We start from the raw sequence: 14,687 nt of genomic DNA, 5'->3' as shown, positions 1-14,687 counted from the left end.
CGCGCATGATGCGCAGAGGTTTCTTTCGGACCTGGGCTGCATTTCCATCCCCCGCTCTGGGAGTCACCAGGTGCGTTAGGAGCGAGCCGATCCCGCTCCCTGAGACACAAGGGCTTGCTCGAGGAGACCGTTCCTGTTCCTCTCTTCCAGCCACTCTGCTCTCCCCAAAACACCCATTTCCTCGGAGCTCCTCTGAAACTGCATTTCCATGGACCCAGGGCTCCAGAAGCTGCAGAGTCCTGCAATGGGGTTTCTTTGGGAAGGGACCTTAAGCTCTTGCAGTTCCACCTCTGTCATGAGAATTTCAGGGCTCTAAGACTCACAGAACCATTTGGGCTTGGAAGGACCTTAAAGCTCATCCAGTGCCAGCACTGCCACGGGCAGGGACACCTCCCACTGTCCCGGGCTGCTCCCAGCCCCAGTGTCCAGCCTGGCCTGGAACATTCCAGGGCATCCAGGGGCAAATCCTCCTCTCTGGGCAGACAGAATGAGCTAAACCTGGCTATTCCTGAGGGAGTGATGGCAGCACAGCCGAGTCCTGCATCCCTGATTCCCACGGGGTTGTGGTTTGGGGATTTCTTTTCCATCCATTAAAGCTCCTTTCTAGTTCCGGGAGCTGGAAGTTTGGGAGGATGTGACACCTGGCATTAGAGCCCCCATTCCAGCAGCATCCATTGCACCTGAACGTTGTGCTCGAGTCCACTTTAGACTCAGCCCAGTTTTGATTAAGTCTACCAAGGCTTTTGAGGCCATGAGATGTTGCCTGGAAATCAGAAAATGCCAAAGGGGACTGGAGATCCGTGTTGGAATCACGGGATCGCTGCTGCAGAGGGGAGGTGGAATTCAAAACCCCTCATGAAGAGATTATGTGCAGAGTTTTGACTGAAATATAACTGTTTAACGAGCTCCAAATTGTGTGCTTTATTATATAAACATTCTATTTGCAGGAGAATATCTGGAAAAGACCTTTGGGATTGCCAAGTCCAACCCTCAACCCAGCCCCACCAGCACGCTCCCCAGCCACCCCTGTCCTCCAGCGCCACATCCACGGTTTTTGAAGCCTTGCAGGGATGGCGTCTCCACCCCTGGCCCGGCCTTGGTCATCCAGGGACAAGGATTCCTCTGCTTTTGCAGGAAGAGGGAAGGGGAAGCGTTTCCCTCGCAGATGGGACAGAAACGTGTTCCACAGGCTCCAGGCGTGGGTGAGTGACAGCTGAAGGCTGAGCCACGGTGAGCAGCAGAGCTAATTACCACCTTCCCCCAGTGCTCTAATTACCACCTTCCCCCAGTGCTCTAATTACCACCTCCCTCAGCTCACCCTTCCACCCAGCCACTTCCTCAAGCCTGTTTTTCAGGGGTTTTGTCACCCGGCATTCGGCTGCCGCGCAGCTTTGTCCTCCAGGTGCTGCTCCTGCCCGGAATTGGACCCAAGGGGATGGAAAACGCCGTGGTTCCAGTGGGATTTGGGTCTCCGGCACATCCCGCCCGCTGTGCCCTCAGCCTGGTGCCCCCAGCCACAGGGAAAGGGAGCAGGTGGTGTAATCCCCCACCTAATCCTAAAGATTTCTCTCCAGGAATGCCGGGGCCTCCCAGCTCAGCAGAGCATTCCCTGGTGCCAGGCGCTTCCTCACACGCAGGGAAAAGGTGGAAACCCAACGCTTTTCCCAAAAGCCCAAAATATTCCCCCATCTGGCAGCCGGGAGCTGAGGGAATGGGCACCTTCCCCTTCTGTCTGGGTGCCTGCGGCAGCTCCGAGGTGTTGCTCGGGGATTTTCAGTGCTGGGGCTCCTGCAGGGCCAGGGAAGTGCTTTGGGCCCCGTCATCCGTGCAGGGAAAAGCAGATATTCCATTAACCCCTTAGAGACCATTGCAGGAGCTTCCTGGGAGAACTGGGAATGGGGATCCGTAGGGGGATTGACTCCCAATTAATGCTGTCAGAAACCCTTCAGCCACCCCAAACCACCCCAAACCTTCCACAAACAAACCTGGAGGAGAACCCAGGGCCTCCTTGTGCCCTGGCCGTGTCACACCCTGGCAGTGCCACTCTGTGCTTCCCCTTCTTTGGGCCAGAATTGTTCCCAGAATGATAAACCCGGAGGGAAGTGTTTCCACCTGGGAAAGTGAGGCTGTTCCCACACCACCCTCCTATTTATTTCATGAGGAATTTTGAAATTTTGGTTTTCTGCTCCAGCCAGGGACAGAAGAAAGTTTGGGCAGCAAAAAAAATCTGAAGTTGAATCAGATCTTAAGCCTGGATTTAAAATGGATCACATTAAAAGAACCCAAAAAATCCAGAAAAGAATGAAAGAATTCGTAATTCTCTTTCTGATCTCCCTCTGCTGCATCCCTGTCCTCCCATCCACTCTTCCCATCTTCAATTATAGATCCCTCCAGGCAGAGCCCTGCCAGTGTTTCTGTCAGGGAAGTGCCAAGCCCATCCACAATGCTTTACAAATAATCACAGGGAACACAGATTTTGTGAAATATTGAAGCTTTTGCTGTTAAAAAAAATGAAGTCTCTCTGCCATATCAGCCACGATGAAATGTCAGTGTGCCACCCTTCCCCAAGTAACATCCTTCCCTCTGTCACTCTCGCTCTGGCACATGGCAGGCCGGGATCATCTCCTCCTTCCCACAGGGAAGGAGTTGGGTTTAAATTCGAGACACAAACTTGGACAAAATTGAATGTCTGAGGTGTGTAAGAATAAGGGAAAATCGTCTCAGATCTTCTTCAGCTGCCTTTGTTTCCTGCCCTGTAACTCTTCACTCCCTGAAATGACTCAGAACTTCTGTCCCTGTTCCCTGGGAGCAGAGCCCGCCCCCCCCCCCCCCCCCCCCCCCAGCTGCCCCCTCCTGTCAGGGAATTCCAGAGAGAGAAAAGGTCTCTCTGGAGCCTCCTTTTCTCCAGGCTGAGCCCCTGGGAGAGCAGGGATTGAGCAGGTGTGGGGGCTGAGGTGCTCCAGCTTTAAGGTCTCACTCTGAGAGCATTCTGAGTTTGTTTCCAGGCTGGAAATGGTGCCTGGAATTTTGGGTGGCCAACGGGGATCTCGAGGATTTGAGGTGGCAGCTGGGAGAGAAACCTGCTGCCCAAATGGTACTGGAGGTTATTTCCCTCTCTCTGGAATCTCTGTCAATTAAGAGCCCAGCCTTCTCCGGGGCTGCAGTTGCATTATTTGCTTTCACCTCCGATCTGCCCGAGGTGGAGTGAACTCCTCTGGAGCTGGCAAACGCCAACAGATCCCATCTCCACAGGGTTAAGGGATGGAATTGTATTTCTCTTAACCTCTTTTGACCGGGAAGTTGGGATTTTCCCCCTCTGCCTGATCCCTGTTTCTCCTTTCTCGAGTCTTGAGTTGTTTTGGGGAGCAGAAGGTTCAGGGCTGTGCCCCTGAAGCAGCTCTGGCTGTGTGAACACAGCAACTTTCTGCAAGTTAAATCTGCTGCTATTTCTGTATTTGAAAAGGAGCTGAAATGCCAGTGGTGATGTAATGTTCATTTACATTTAGGGTCTGTTTCTATTTATTTTTGCTCCTATTAACTTCATCTTGATTCCAACAGTTTGGGGTTTGTTTTTTTTTTTACCCGCTGAGGCTCTCTTTGCTGTGAACAGCTCGTTTTTTACTTCAAGCCTGCCAGATTTCCTGCCTTATCGAGTCCATGAATGAAGAAGAATGACAGGTAGAAGGGGAAATGGATGTCTCCTCCCCAAGGGAAGGCTCCTGAATTGGATAGGAGCCGTTTCTCTAGGAACTGCTGCCTCTGGTTGCCGCTGGAATGGCTCTGGAAGGAGCTTGGAGGGGATCATTCACCTCGGCTTTGTCCCGGGTGTGCAGAGCTGGGGAGATGCTTTCGGGCTGAGAGATTTCCTGTGCCATCTTCCATGAACATGAAGAGAGGTGGATTAAAAGTGCCTGCAGAGCTCTGATGTGCAGCCTGTGGCTCCCTGCTCCCACTGCTGCTCCGCTCAAGGAGTTTCTCAGCCCCAGAGCAGGAGAAAAAGGCAGAAAATCATGGAATCCTGGGGTTGTTGAGGCTGGCAAAGGCCTTTAGCATCATCAAGTCCAAACATCAACCACCACCATGGTCACACCAACCCATGACCTCAAGTGCCATGTATTTATCCATACATATTTATCCCTACATATTTATCCCTATATTTATCCATATGTTTATCCATGTATTTACCCATGTATTTATTCCTATATTTACCTATGTATTTACCCAGGTATTTTATGAACACTCAAGTGCCATATCCATGTATTTTATGAGCACTTCCAGGGTTGGTGACTCCACCACTGCCCTGGGCAGCTGTTCCAGCGCTGGACAACCCTTCCCATGCTGGGCCAGGAGATGGATTCTGGAAATGCAGACTCTGAGGAGCTGGGGATTAAGGCAGCATTGGATTCCTTTATTCTCCCAGAAGGATAAAGGAGATTTATCCCCAGACGAACCAGAGGTGATCACACTGAGGTCATCAGTGGGATTTCTTCCTTACTCCCACAAATACCCACTGGGGTGACAAGAGTTCCCTACAAGGGCGGTGTTGGAAGGAGCTGCTGGAATGTTTTGCTGTTTATTGGGATCCACAGGATGTTTGGTGTCTCTCAGAGCTGTTCCAGGCTTTCCACAGACCCAAACGCTCCTCACACTTCTCCTCAGAGTAGAGAGGTTTCCCAGAGTGCTGGTTTTTAATTTCAGATGCTGGGATAACGACACGGCTTCAGGAGGCAGGAGACTCATTGTGCTGTGCCTCAGTCCAGGCAGGGACAACCCCCAGCTAATAAAAACCTCTTTAAAGCACAAAAAGTCCCATTAAGCTGATATTATAAAGGCTGCAAATTGAAGCAGGCCTCAATCAGAAAGCAGCAGAATTTAATTCCCCCCCTTGCCCATTTGCATGATGATCTCCTTCCTAATGGCCCATCTACGCTTTTCCCACAGAAGTGCTGTCCCGAGGTTGGAGATGGTTCCAGCTTTATGGAGCTTTGATCTTTATCTGCTTTTACTTTTTACAGGGCACAGAACCCGAGAGTGGCAGCTGCTTTCCTCTTGTTCCTCCTGTGGCAGTGAACTGCTCTTCCCGAGGACGGCTGCAGGAACTCTCAGGCAGCAGAACGTATGGAATGCCAGGCACGCTACAGAATTCCAGTGGGAGCAGCAGGAACTTCTGTTCTTTACTGGCAGGGCTGTGCCATGAAGGGGAGCTCGGAGATATTGGTCAGCTCAGGGAATGAGCCTGGCTCATGGTAAGGAAATTCACTGTGCAGTTACTTCGGGCCCTTCTCCTTCTCCTCCTTCTCCTCCTTCTCCTTCTCCTTCTCCTTCTCCTTCTCCTTCTCCTTCTCCTTCTCCTTCTCCTTCTCCTTCTCCTTCTCCTTCTCCTTCTCCTTCTCCTTCTCCTTCTCCTTCTCCTTCTCCTTCTCCTCCTCCTCCTCCTCCTCCTCCTCCTCCTCCTTCTCCTTCTCCTTCTCCTTCTCCTTCTCCTTCTCCTTCTCCTTCTCCTTCTCCTTCTCCTTCTCCTTCTCCTTCTCCTTCTCCTTCTCCTTCTCCTTCTCCTTCTCCTTCTCCTTCTCCTTCTCTTCCCAACACCAGTTCCAGACCTCAGTATAATCCATGTTCCCACAGCCTGACCTTGCAGTTTTCCCAGTTTAGCAGCCCCAGCCACACTTGCAGCCTCTCTGTCTGGACTTTGTCTTGCTGAAATCTCCCTTTGTTGATCCTTTGCTGCCTGACCTTTTATCCAGCAATAACGTGCAGTGGGTGGAAGCTTCTCAGAATTCCCTCCCTGTTCCACTGGAAACATTCCCAAGTGGAAGCAGCTGCACTGCCCATCAGCACTTGCCTGCTTTTAGGGGTGGTTGAGGCATGAAGGATGCAACAAATGGAGTTGGCTCTAAGGGGATGAAATGCTCCCCCTGAGGCTGCTCAGAGAGCTGGAGCTGAGGAATCCGGGTGGGAATCACTGCAGGAAAAAGGAAGGAAAAGAGAGCAGAGGAACAGGGATGCAATTCCAACCTCTCCAAGGACTGGGATGGGCACATTCACCAACACCATTTAATCTAGACACGATTTCTTCTTTGCCTCTGGCTGCCAGGAGCAGGATGAGCAGTTTAATGAGTTTAAATAGTGAATAGTTTAATTAGCTGGAAGAGACTGGATCAATAGCTGCTTAAACAAACAACTGGATCCCTGTTTCCAAGCTTGGATGTAGTTTTGGAAGGTTCCTGGCAGTTTGGCAGGGATTAGTGATGCTGAGAATGTGCTTTTTTGTGGGTTTGGGGCTTTTACTCCTGTTCACGTGGCTGCTCTTTTTCTTGTTGAGTGGAAAACAGGAGGGAAAGAGCAACGATGGAAGGAATTCCACTCTTGCTGCTTGAAGGGATGGATCAGGAAGGGAACAGGCTGCAGGGAATTTGGAGTGCAAACTGAGATCTCTCCGATATTTTCGGCTCAGTCAGTCCATCAGTGCTTGGTGGCTGTTTAGGCCACGTGCAAGGTGAATGATGGTGCACATGGCAGAGCTGCTGGTGGCTCCTTCCCCTGCCCGGCTGTCAGTCACCCTGCAGGGTGCTGGAGCAGCGTGCCAGAGGCCGTGGATCCTATGGATCCCATGGATCCCAGGGGCGTGATCAGGAGCCTGGGCCTGCTGGCCACTCCTTGCTCTCTCTTACCCTGATTTTTCAGCTCTGCAGCGAATCCAGCTTGAGTTTTTCAACCCCCTAGAAACCCAGGGACCTTTCATGTCTGTTCTCAGATCTGGGATTTAAATCCAGCCCTTATCAAAGCACCCCTTGACCAGGCAGGCCCTGAATCCCAGCAGGGGTCTGATAAAGAGGGACCTGACATCCTAAAGAAACCCTTTGAAATCCTGCTGGGATTGATTTGTATCCATAATGGAGCCCCGAGCTCTCTGCCAGGGAGAGATGAAGCTGCTCCTTTGCTTTATTATCCTCAGGCCCTTCCCAGCTTTGAGGGAAATTCAGTCCCTCTTCAAGCCCCAAAATCATGGAAAAGCTCCTTTGTATCCTCTCCACAGCCCCTACGTGGATTAATCAACTTTTTATTTGATATGGTGTCATTCTCCTTTTTTTTCCATGGCTAAAACTCCACGGTGAGCAATCAGAGCAGAAATAGGAAATGCAGGAGTCTTGGATTCCACAGTGGGATTAACTTCCCTTTTCTGCTCTCTTTCAGGACAGGAAAAACCACTGAACTCGCCCCATCTTTGGGACCAAGAGCTTTGGTGCTGGAGTAGGCAAAGCCAGCTAGGGCCCCCCTTGTCCTGCCCATGGTGTGGGTCAGGGACAGGCTCCTCTTCTCCTCTGCGCTGGGATGAACTGCCTAGGGAATGCTATTACTGACAGCCCGGTCCTAGCCCCGGCTACTGGAAATGGGCAGAGGTGAAGAGGCAAGTGCCAGAGTTGCTTGGGGATGATGGAATTGTGGTGTTTGGCTGTGCCCAGAGGGGCAGGTTGGGCATTTCTGTGTGTCTGAGGACCGGTTTGGGTGCTGGGGAGCCCGGGGAGCCGAGCTCTCAGTGCATTCCCAGCTCACCGGGGGTGGGAGCTGGTGCAGGGCTGGGTGACAGCCTCTGGTCGGGCTCGGGGCAGGCCCTGGCCCTGGCACAGACACGCTGGGGTGCTTTGGGGACGCTTGGGGAGCAATGGGAAGAAAATGAGGGATGGTGCTGGGCGGAGCGATCGGCCTGTGCTCGTGTCAGCGCAGCCGTGCAGGGCACTGGGATCTGGGTAAAACACCGGCTCTCCTGGTGTTCTGGGATGCAAGGTCTGAGGGACTGGATTTACTTGGGGTTTTCCGGGACAGCAGGAAGAAGAGGAAATGTGGTGCCAGAGGTGCGTCCCATCAGGTTGCAGTTCCCTCTTTCCCATTTCCATTTCCTCCTCAGTGCAGGTGTCCCCTGCAGCCCATGAGCACGGGGCCGGTGACAACTCCCTGTCTGTAGAGGGATTCCTTATGGAACAAGGGCAGATGACACTTGTGTGAGGCTTACGACTGTTAGAATTAGACCAGGATGGGTTTAAGGAAAACTAGAATCGTGTGTTAATCTTACTGGTCAATGAACAAATGGAATCCACACTTCTGTAAGAAAAAATAGAGTGTATGGAGCATATAGAAGAAGCTGTTTTTGCCTGCTGCTGCTGCTTGGCTTTATCATGTAACCCCATTCGAACTCTGCCTTCAAGACAGCTGTGAGACCGTGAAATAAAGAACTTAGCAGAACAGCAGCATCCTCTGCTCTTTCACCCTGGTCCAAGAAGGAGGGGTACCCTGTCAAAGGCTCAACACTTGCCTTTCTGACTTTGTTTCTAAATTTCTACCTTTCTAATTTTGTTTGTTTCTAATTTTTTTGTTTGTTTGTTTCTAACTTTGTTTGTTTTCAACTTTCTCCCTTTAGAAATTTGTTTGTTTCTTGTATTTTACCTCTTTGTTTGTTTCTAAATTTCTGCCGTTGTAACTTTGTTTCTAACTTTCTACTTTTAAAATTTCATTTGTTTTTAACTTTTTACCATTCCTCCCAGCGAGGGCTGTGTGCAGAATACTAAAACCTGTTAAGTTCTTCACTTTTACGTCTATAGGCAAATGCTACTGATGTAGATGTAAATTCATTTTGAAATGAGCCAGCCCTCTCTGTCTACTCTGTTGCATACAGGAATATAAGAAGCTGGGAATAGAGATCCGCAGGTTTTGAGAATAAGGAGCCGGCGTTTTTCTGTAGGAAGGAAAGCAGCAAGCGCCTGGCCGCAGGAGCCGAGACGCTCGGGCTGCAGGAGCTGCAGAGCGCCCGGAGCCGGCTTTTCCCTGTGCTCTGTGCCTGCCCCCGGGCTGAGCTGGGCGGCGCTGCTGCCGCCTGGTGGCGAGAGCGCGGCACTGCCGCCCCCGACACGGCGCCCCGGCGCTGCTGCCGCCCGGTGCCGGCTGAGCCGAGAGGGCGGCGGCCTCGGTGGCTGCCGAGCGTGGCAAGGAGCGGGAGCGAGCGGGGCCGGGTGTGTCAGCGGAGGGGAGGGGCGAAGGGCGGTTCGCAGCGCCAAGGGACACGGCCGTGCACGAGCGGGGCCACAGCTATGGAAAGGAGCGGGCGCCGTGCGGGGCGGCGACCGCGGGGAATGACAGCGCGGGGGGCGGCCCGGCGGGGCCGGTCTTGCCGGGCAGCAGAGGCGCGGTCGCAGCGCGACCCGGGCGGGAGGCACCGGGCGGGCACGGTCGGAATCGAGCCGCCCGCGTGTCGCTCTCAAGGAGGCGGCTCGGAAAGGAAGGCGCAGTTCCGCGCTCTCGGGACGGCGTTAAGTGACGTTTTTATTAGAATATGACAGTCTTTATTTTATTTTATTATTTTATTATCTGCCAGGACCTTGCAGAGGGTGGTTTACACTTCCGCCACACTCAAGATGGCGGACGCAGTAGGCCCCCTGCGAGAGGTGTCCCTGCCGATGCCTGCCGCCGGTCGCGGAGCCGTCGCCCGCCTCCGGCGCGGCTGACCCCGCCAGCCGTGTCCTCGCACCGGGAAGCACGGCGGAAAATCGCGCGGAAAGCGCGGGGCCGGCGTCGGAGTTGGGGCCGGATTCAGGCAGCCGACTAGACAGAAGCCCTTGTGAGGGGCGGCGGGGGCCCTAAGTGTACCACACTAAAGATGGCGGCTCGACCGGAAGTGGCTTCTGCCAGCACCCAAGATGGCGGCGAAGGGCGGAAGTGTCGTCACTGCCACACTCAAGATGGCGGTCGTGTGCACTGTTTTCTGACCTTCTCAATATGGCGGCAGGGAAGGCCCCCCCCCAAGCTGCGTCTATTCGGCTGCCTGAACGCGACGCCGACGCCGACGCCAGCCCAGCGCTTGCACGCAATTTTCTGAGGCGTTTCCCGCTACGCGGACACCGACTGTGGGGTCAGCAGCGCCTGGGGCAGGCGGGAGCATTCAGGCAGTCGAATAGACGGAGCGGGGGGGGGGGGGGGGTCCTTCCGGCCGCCATCTTGAGAAGGTCGAATAGCCACATCGGTGCGGTATCGGTGACTTCCGCCCTTCTTCGCCAGGAGCGGCGATGGCGGGGAGCCCGGGGAGCAGCGCTGCCGGGCCGGGGGCACCGGGGCGGGTGCTCCGGGCTCGGAGGTGAGCGGGGAACGGGGACAGCCCCGAGCGGACGGTGGGGGCCGCGGGGGATCGGTATTCCGGCCCAGGGATGAGTGTTCCGGCACAGGGGTGGCTGTCCCGGCACAGGGATGCGTTCATGGACTGTCTAATAATGTTATTTAACGATCGTGCAAGGAGATCTGTATAAAAAAATCCTCCGTGGTCATCCTTCTCCCAGCCCCGCTGTGTTTTCAGGATCTTGGGGGAAGCGTTTGGGTCTGAACAAGGCTCTCGGGCACAGGGTGGGATTCTTGGGGTGCAGGGCCAGGATTTGGACTCGATGCTCCCTGTGGGTCCCTTGCAGCCCAGGAAATGCTGCGATCCTGTGCCTCTGAGGGTGAAATAAAGGGGAGCGGTGGGGTTTGTGCCCGCTGTGTTCACGGCCCCGCCGGCTCAGGGCGGGTTAAAGGCGCAGCTGCCCCGAGACAGCGGGACCGGCCGGGGCTGCTCGCTCCCGGTGCTGCCGCCTCGTGGGGAGAGCCCGGCACTGCAGCCCGCGCAGGCGCTGGACCACGGGATGGGCGTGGAACAGCAGCGCAGGGGATGCTGAGGCAGCCCAGGGAATGCTGCGGTCCCAGGGAAGGCTGAGGCGTCCCCTGCCCGGGGCACTCGGCAGCAAAGCCCTGATGTTGAGCAGAAAAAGGAAAGTTCTGGGTTAGTGGGAGGAGGTTTCTGGAATGGAGCTGGGACAGGTGCTGATCCACGCATGGAATCACGGGCTGGTTTGGCTTGGAAGGGACCACCAGGATCATTTACACTCTGTTTGTTGTCTGATTGCACAGCGAAGAACATCCAGAACTGCCGCCTCACCCTCACGGACAGCAGGAATGTCTTCCATAGCTCTTGTTTTGGAATGGGAATGGCTGTTGGGAGCTCTGGCAGGACCAGGTAAGAAGAGAAATGGGATCATTGTGGCTGCTGCTGGAGGTGGTTTTCTGCTTTCCGGCTGTTCTTCTCATTGATCCTTTCACAGCAGTGTTCCTGGGCACATTTGAGGGTAATTCCAGGAATCTGAAACCAGATAAAAACTGGTGGGGAAAAAATGTGAACGCGATCCATTTCTGGTAGTTCCAAGCTTCTCCCACAACACCGTTCCAGGGGAAAGCTGATAAAAGGGTAAAGATGCAGAGGAACAAGTGCTGTAAAGCCCCCTGGCGCTCTGAGAGAGCAAACCTTCCAGTACTCCCAGCAGATCTCTTGGAGAAAGTGTGGGATCGCAAGGTTTTCCAGGAAAGCAAAACAAGGGTGGAGATGAGGGAATGGGCTTCCAGTTCTTCCTTGAGCTGAAAGCCTGGGGGAATTGAGAGGGGCCACAAGAACTGTTTGTGTAGGCAAATGGGAGTTTGGGGGCTGAATCTGAGTTTCCCTCTGGGGCATTTTTGAGGGAAAAGCTGAGGTGCTGTTTAAGGGAGAGAATGCAGATTTTTGGGGTGGAAAAGGTTGAATCAATATTGTAGAGGAAGTAAAACGCTGGGGGTAAAAGTGGATGCAGTCTGGAGGGGACAGATTGAATATTTTGGAGGCAAAATGGGGAACTGAGTAGTGGAGAGATGGGGAACATTTTGGAGGCAACACTTGACAAACTCTCTGGGGTGGAGAACGACCACATTGAGGGAAAAATGAGGTGATGAGCAGTGGGCACGTAGGGAAGGTCGTGGGGGTAAATCTTGAGAAAAGCCCCGTGGTATTCAAGAAATCCTTGGAAGCAGGACTGAGGAATTCAGTGGTGGAAAAATAGGGGAATTTTGCGGGGGTAAAACTTTAAAAGATCTAAGAGTTGAGAGTGTGTGTTTTTAGGTAGAAAGGACGTCTTGTTGAAGTTGGGCGTCTGGATTGTGGCATTTATGGATCCAGAAAGTAGAAGATAAAGGAGACTCCCAAAGCCTCGGTAGCTGTGTTAAGAAATCCGTCCCAGGGAAGAAAGGTACCTAAACCTCCTAGAAGTAGGGACTAATTAGCATGGGAAGGGGAAAACCCACCCCCAGTGGGAGAGAGCGCGCCAGGTAAGGGAAGAGAAGGATGCCCTTAAGAAGAAGTAGGGAAGGTGAATTTCTCGGCTTGCTGAAATGTATCCAAAAGTTTGGAATCTGGGTCTGTGTGGAGGCCGGGATTTTCTCGGCCATATGCAGAGCCCAGCACTAGGAATAAAGGAATTCCAGGCTTTACAACGCCAAAAATGCAGTACCAGAGAGTTCTGTTATCCCGAGGACTTGGGGGATACTTGGCAAAAATTTCCGGGGGCCCAGGCTGGACCGAGCTTTTAACGCTCCCCGGATTCACGGGATCGGGGATTCCAGCGTGCCCTGCACGGGTTTTTTCAGGGAAGTCCCAAATCCTTCGTGTGAGCACAAAGCAGAATCCCCTGGGAGCTGTGAAGGCAACAGGATATTTCTTGGGAATTTTGAAGGATTGGGTGAGTCCTCAGTGTTAGGTTGGAATGAACGCAAATTGTCCGGGAGTTGCTGGTTTGGGGATGGCCGGGTCTGGGTTTGGATTTGTGGGCACCGAGTGTTCCTTGTGTCAGCTTTAGGTCTTCTGGATTGGTGGGAGTAGTCAGAGAAAAGAGAAGGCAATTGAAATGCGGAGCTCCATTCCCGGAGAAATGGTCGGGATGGGAGAGGAAAGGCTGTGGAGCTGCTGGGAGCTCGTGGAGAACGAAAGGATCTGAGGCCTGGAGGCAAAAGCTGTGGAACAAAGCCTGAAAAGGGTGTGGGGTGGGGCGGGAGGGGGAGGAGGGCACCGTGGTGGGGGGAAAGAGGGAAAGGATCCCTGCTCCGGGAATCCAGCAGGGACCAGGAGAGGATCATTTTCCATCCACTGCTCTCAGTGGAATCCTAATAAGGACGGTGGAAGGGAAGTGATTCGTTTGTTCTTAGGTTTGGAATGAAAGGTGCTCTTGCAGAGGGGACTATTGACCTGTTAAAATTCCGTTGGATACAGGAAAAGAGGGAGGAAGCAAGCAGCTGGGGAATGAAGGGGTGGATTTTTTGGTGGATACAGGGAAAGACACGGGAAGGGGCTCTCAAGTAAAATACACCTCACGGGCAGCACCAGGAGAAGCCTCAAGTGCCCTTTTTTTCCAAGCTCTGGCATTCCAGAGGAGTAAGCAGTGGTCAGCCCATCACTTTCTGTATTCCTTGGATGCCCAGTGCTTTGTTGGGAAGAGATAATATTTGGAAATGAACAAATCCGGGGATGTAATTTCCTGATAGTAAAGCCCCAGAGACCCTGGTTTTGATATCCTTCCAGCACCCAAACGCAGCAGAGGGAATCCTGGCGGAGCTGGAAAACGCTGTCACTCCGTCGGTGGAATTCCTGGGAACTGGAAAGCAGCAGAAGCAGCAAGAACAGAGTTGGAAGCAGGCTCCAGCCGGGTAAGGCAGACACCAAATCCTTTGGAACTGGGCAGGGGTGGGAAGAATGAATTCTTACATTTGTAGCCCAGGGATTCCTGAGCAGGATCCCGGCAGGGAAGACTGCAGGGATCAGGCTGGGGCCTGATCGCAGCTGGGGGCAGCGAGCCTTGGAATTGGCTGAAGGGAAGAAAGAGGGATCCTTTGAGCACAAGGATCAGGTGTCAAATGCGGAGATGGCATCAGACAATTCCTCGGGAGGGTTTAGTTCCTGGGCCAAATCGATCTCCTGCCTTGTGAAGGAGCTCAGAGAGCTGGGAAGAGCCCAAGCAACGCAGGGAATGCACCGGCAGATAAAAGTGCCGGGGAACGGTGGGGAAAAGCATCCGAACAGGGGGCCTCGTTTTGTACAGGGACGGTACAAAAAATTGTCCGAAAGAATAGGAATGGAATGGGATTTTACGTATTCCTCGGAGGCCACAATCCAGTGGGAAGGCTGAGAGAAAGAAACAAGGCCTAAAAAGGCAGATGAGCCAAATCTGCCCAAAGCCTCCAATGGCCACATTCCCTGGCATTGCTGAGGACTTCAGCCAAGCTCCAAGCAAAAGGTGAGCCCCTGATTTTGGTGCCAAGGGAAACTCCAAGTTAAGAATGATCCAAATATGAAGCGCTTCTCACAAAACTCAGCTTTGCAAACCTTTCTTTGGGCTAAAAAAGAAAAGATGGGAATGCCCTTGGCAGAAAAGCAGCTGTGAGGCACAGCAGGCTTCAAATGCCTGTCAGCAGGAGCTCCAGGAGAAACGGCTGCTGGCTCCGGGCATCCTGGGCTTTCCAGGCAGGTTTTGTAGCGGATTGCAAGGCAGTTTTCCTGCCTCTGGGGGGTGGCACCTGCATCCCGCTGGAAAGGGAAAATGTGGAGAGAGGGGCAAGCGGGAAGACGGTTGCTGATGTGTGTCCTTGGATCGCAGTTCCTCCCGGTGAGTCTGTGCTGCTGGAAGTTTGAAGGAGATCAGTCCTGGAGTACGTGTGGGTTCACCTGTGGGGTTTGGGAGCGACGCTGGACATGAAATTCCAGGGATGTTCCCTTTGCTGGAGTGAGAAGCAGTGGAAGCACTTTGCTGTCTGCTTCTTCATCGCCTTCGCCTCGGTCCCCTGGGGCTCCAGGTAATCCCCTCTCACCTTTGCTTTTC

The sequence above is a fragment of the Coloeus monedula genome, assembly GCF_965178545.1.
Source record: "Coloeus monedula genome assembly, contig: HAP1_SCAFFOLD_63, whole genome shotgun sequence".
NCBI classification, from domain to species: domain Eukaryota; kingdom Metazoa; phylum Chordata; class Aves; order Passeriformes; family Corvidae; genus Coloeus; species Coloeus monedula.
This window is presented reverse-complemented; position numbering follows the sequence as displayed.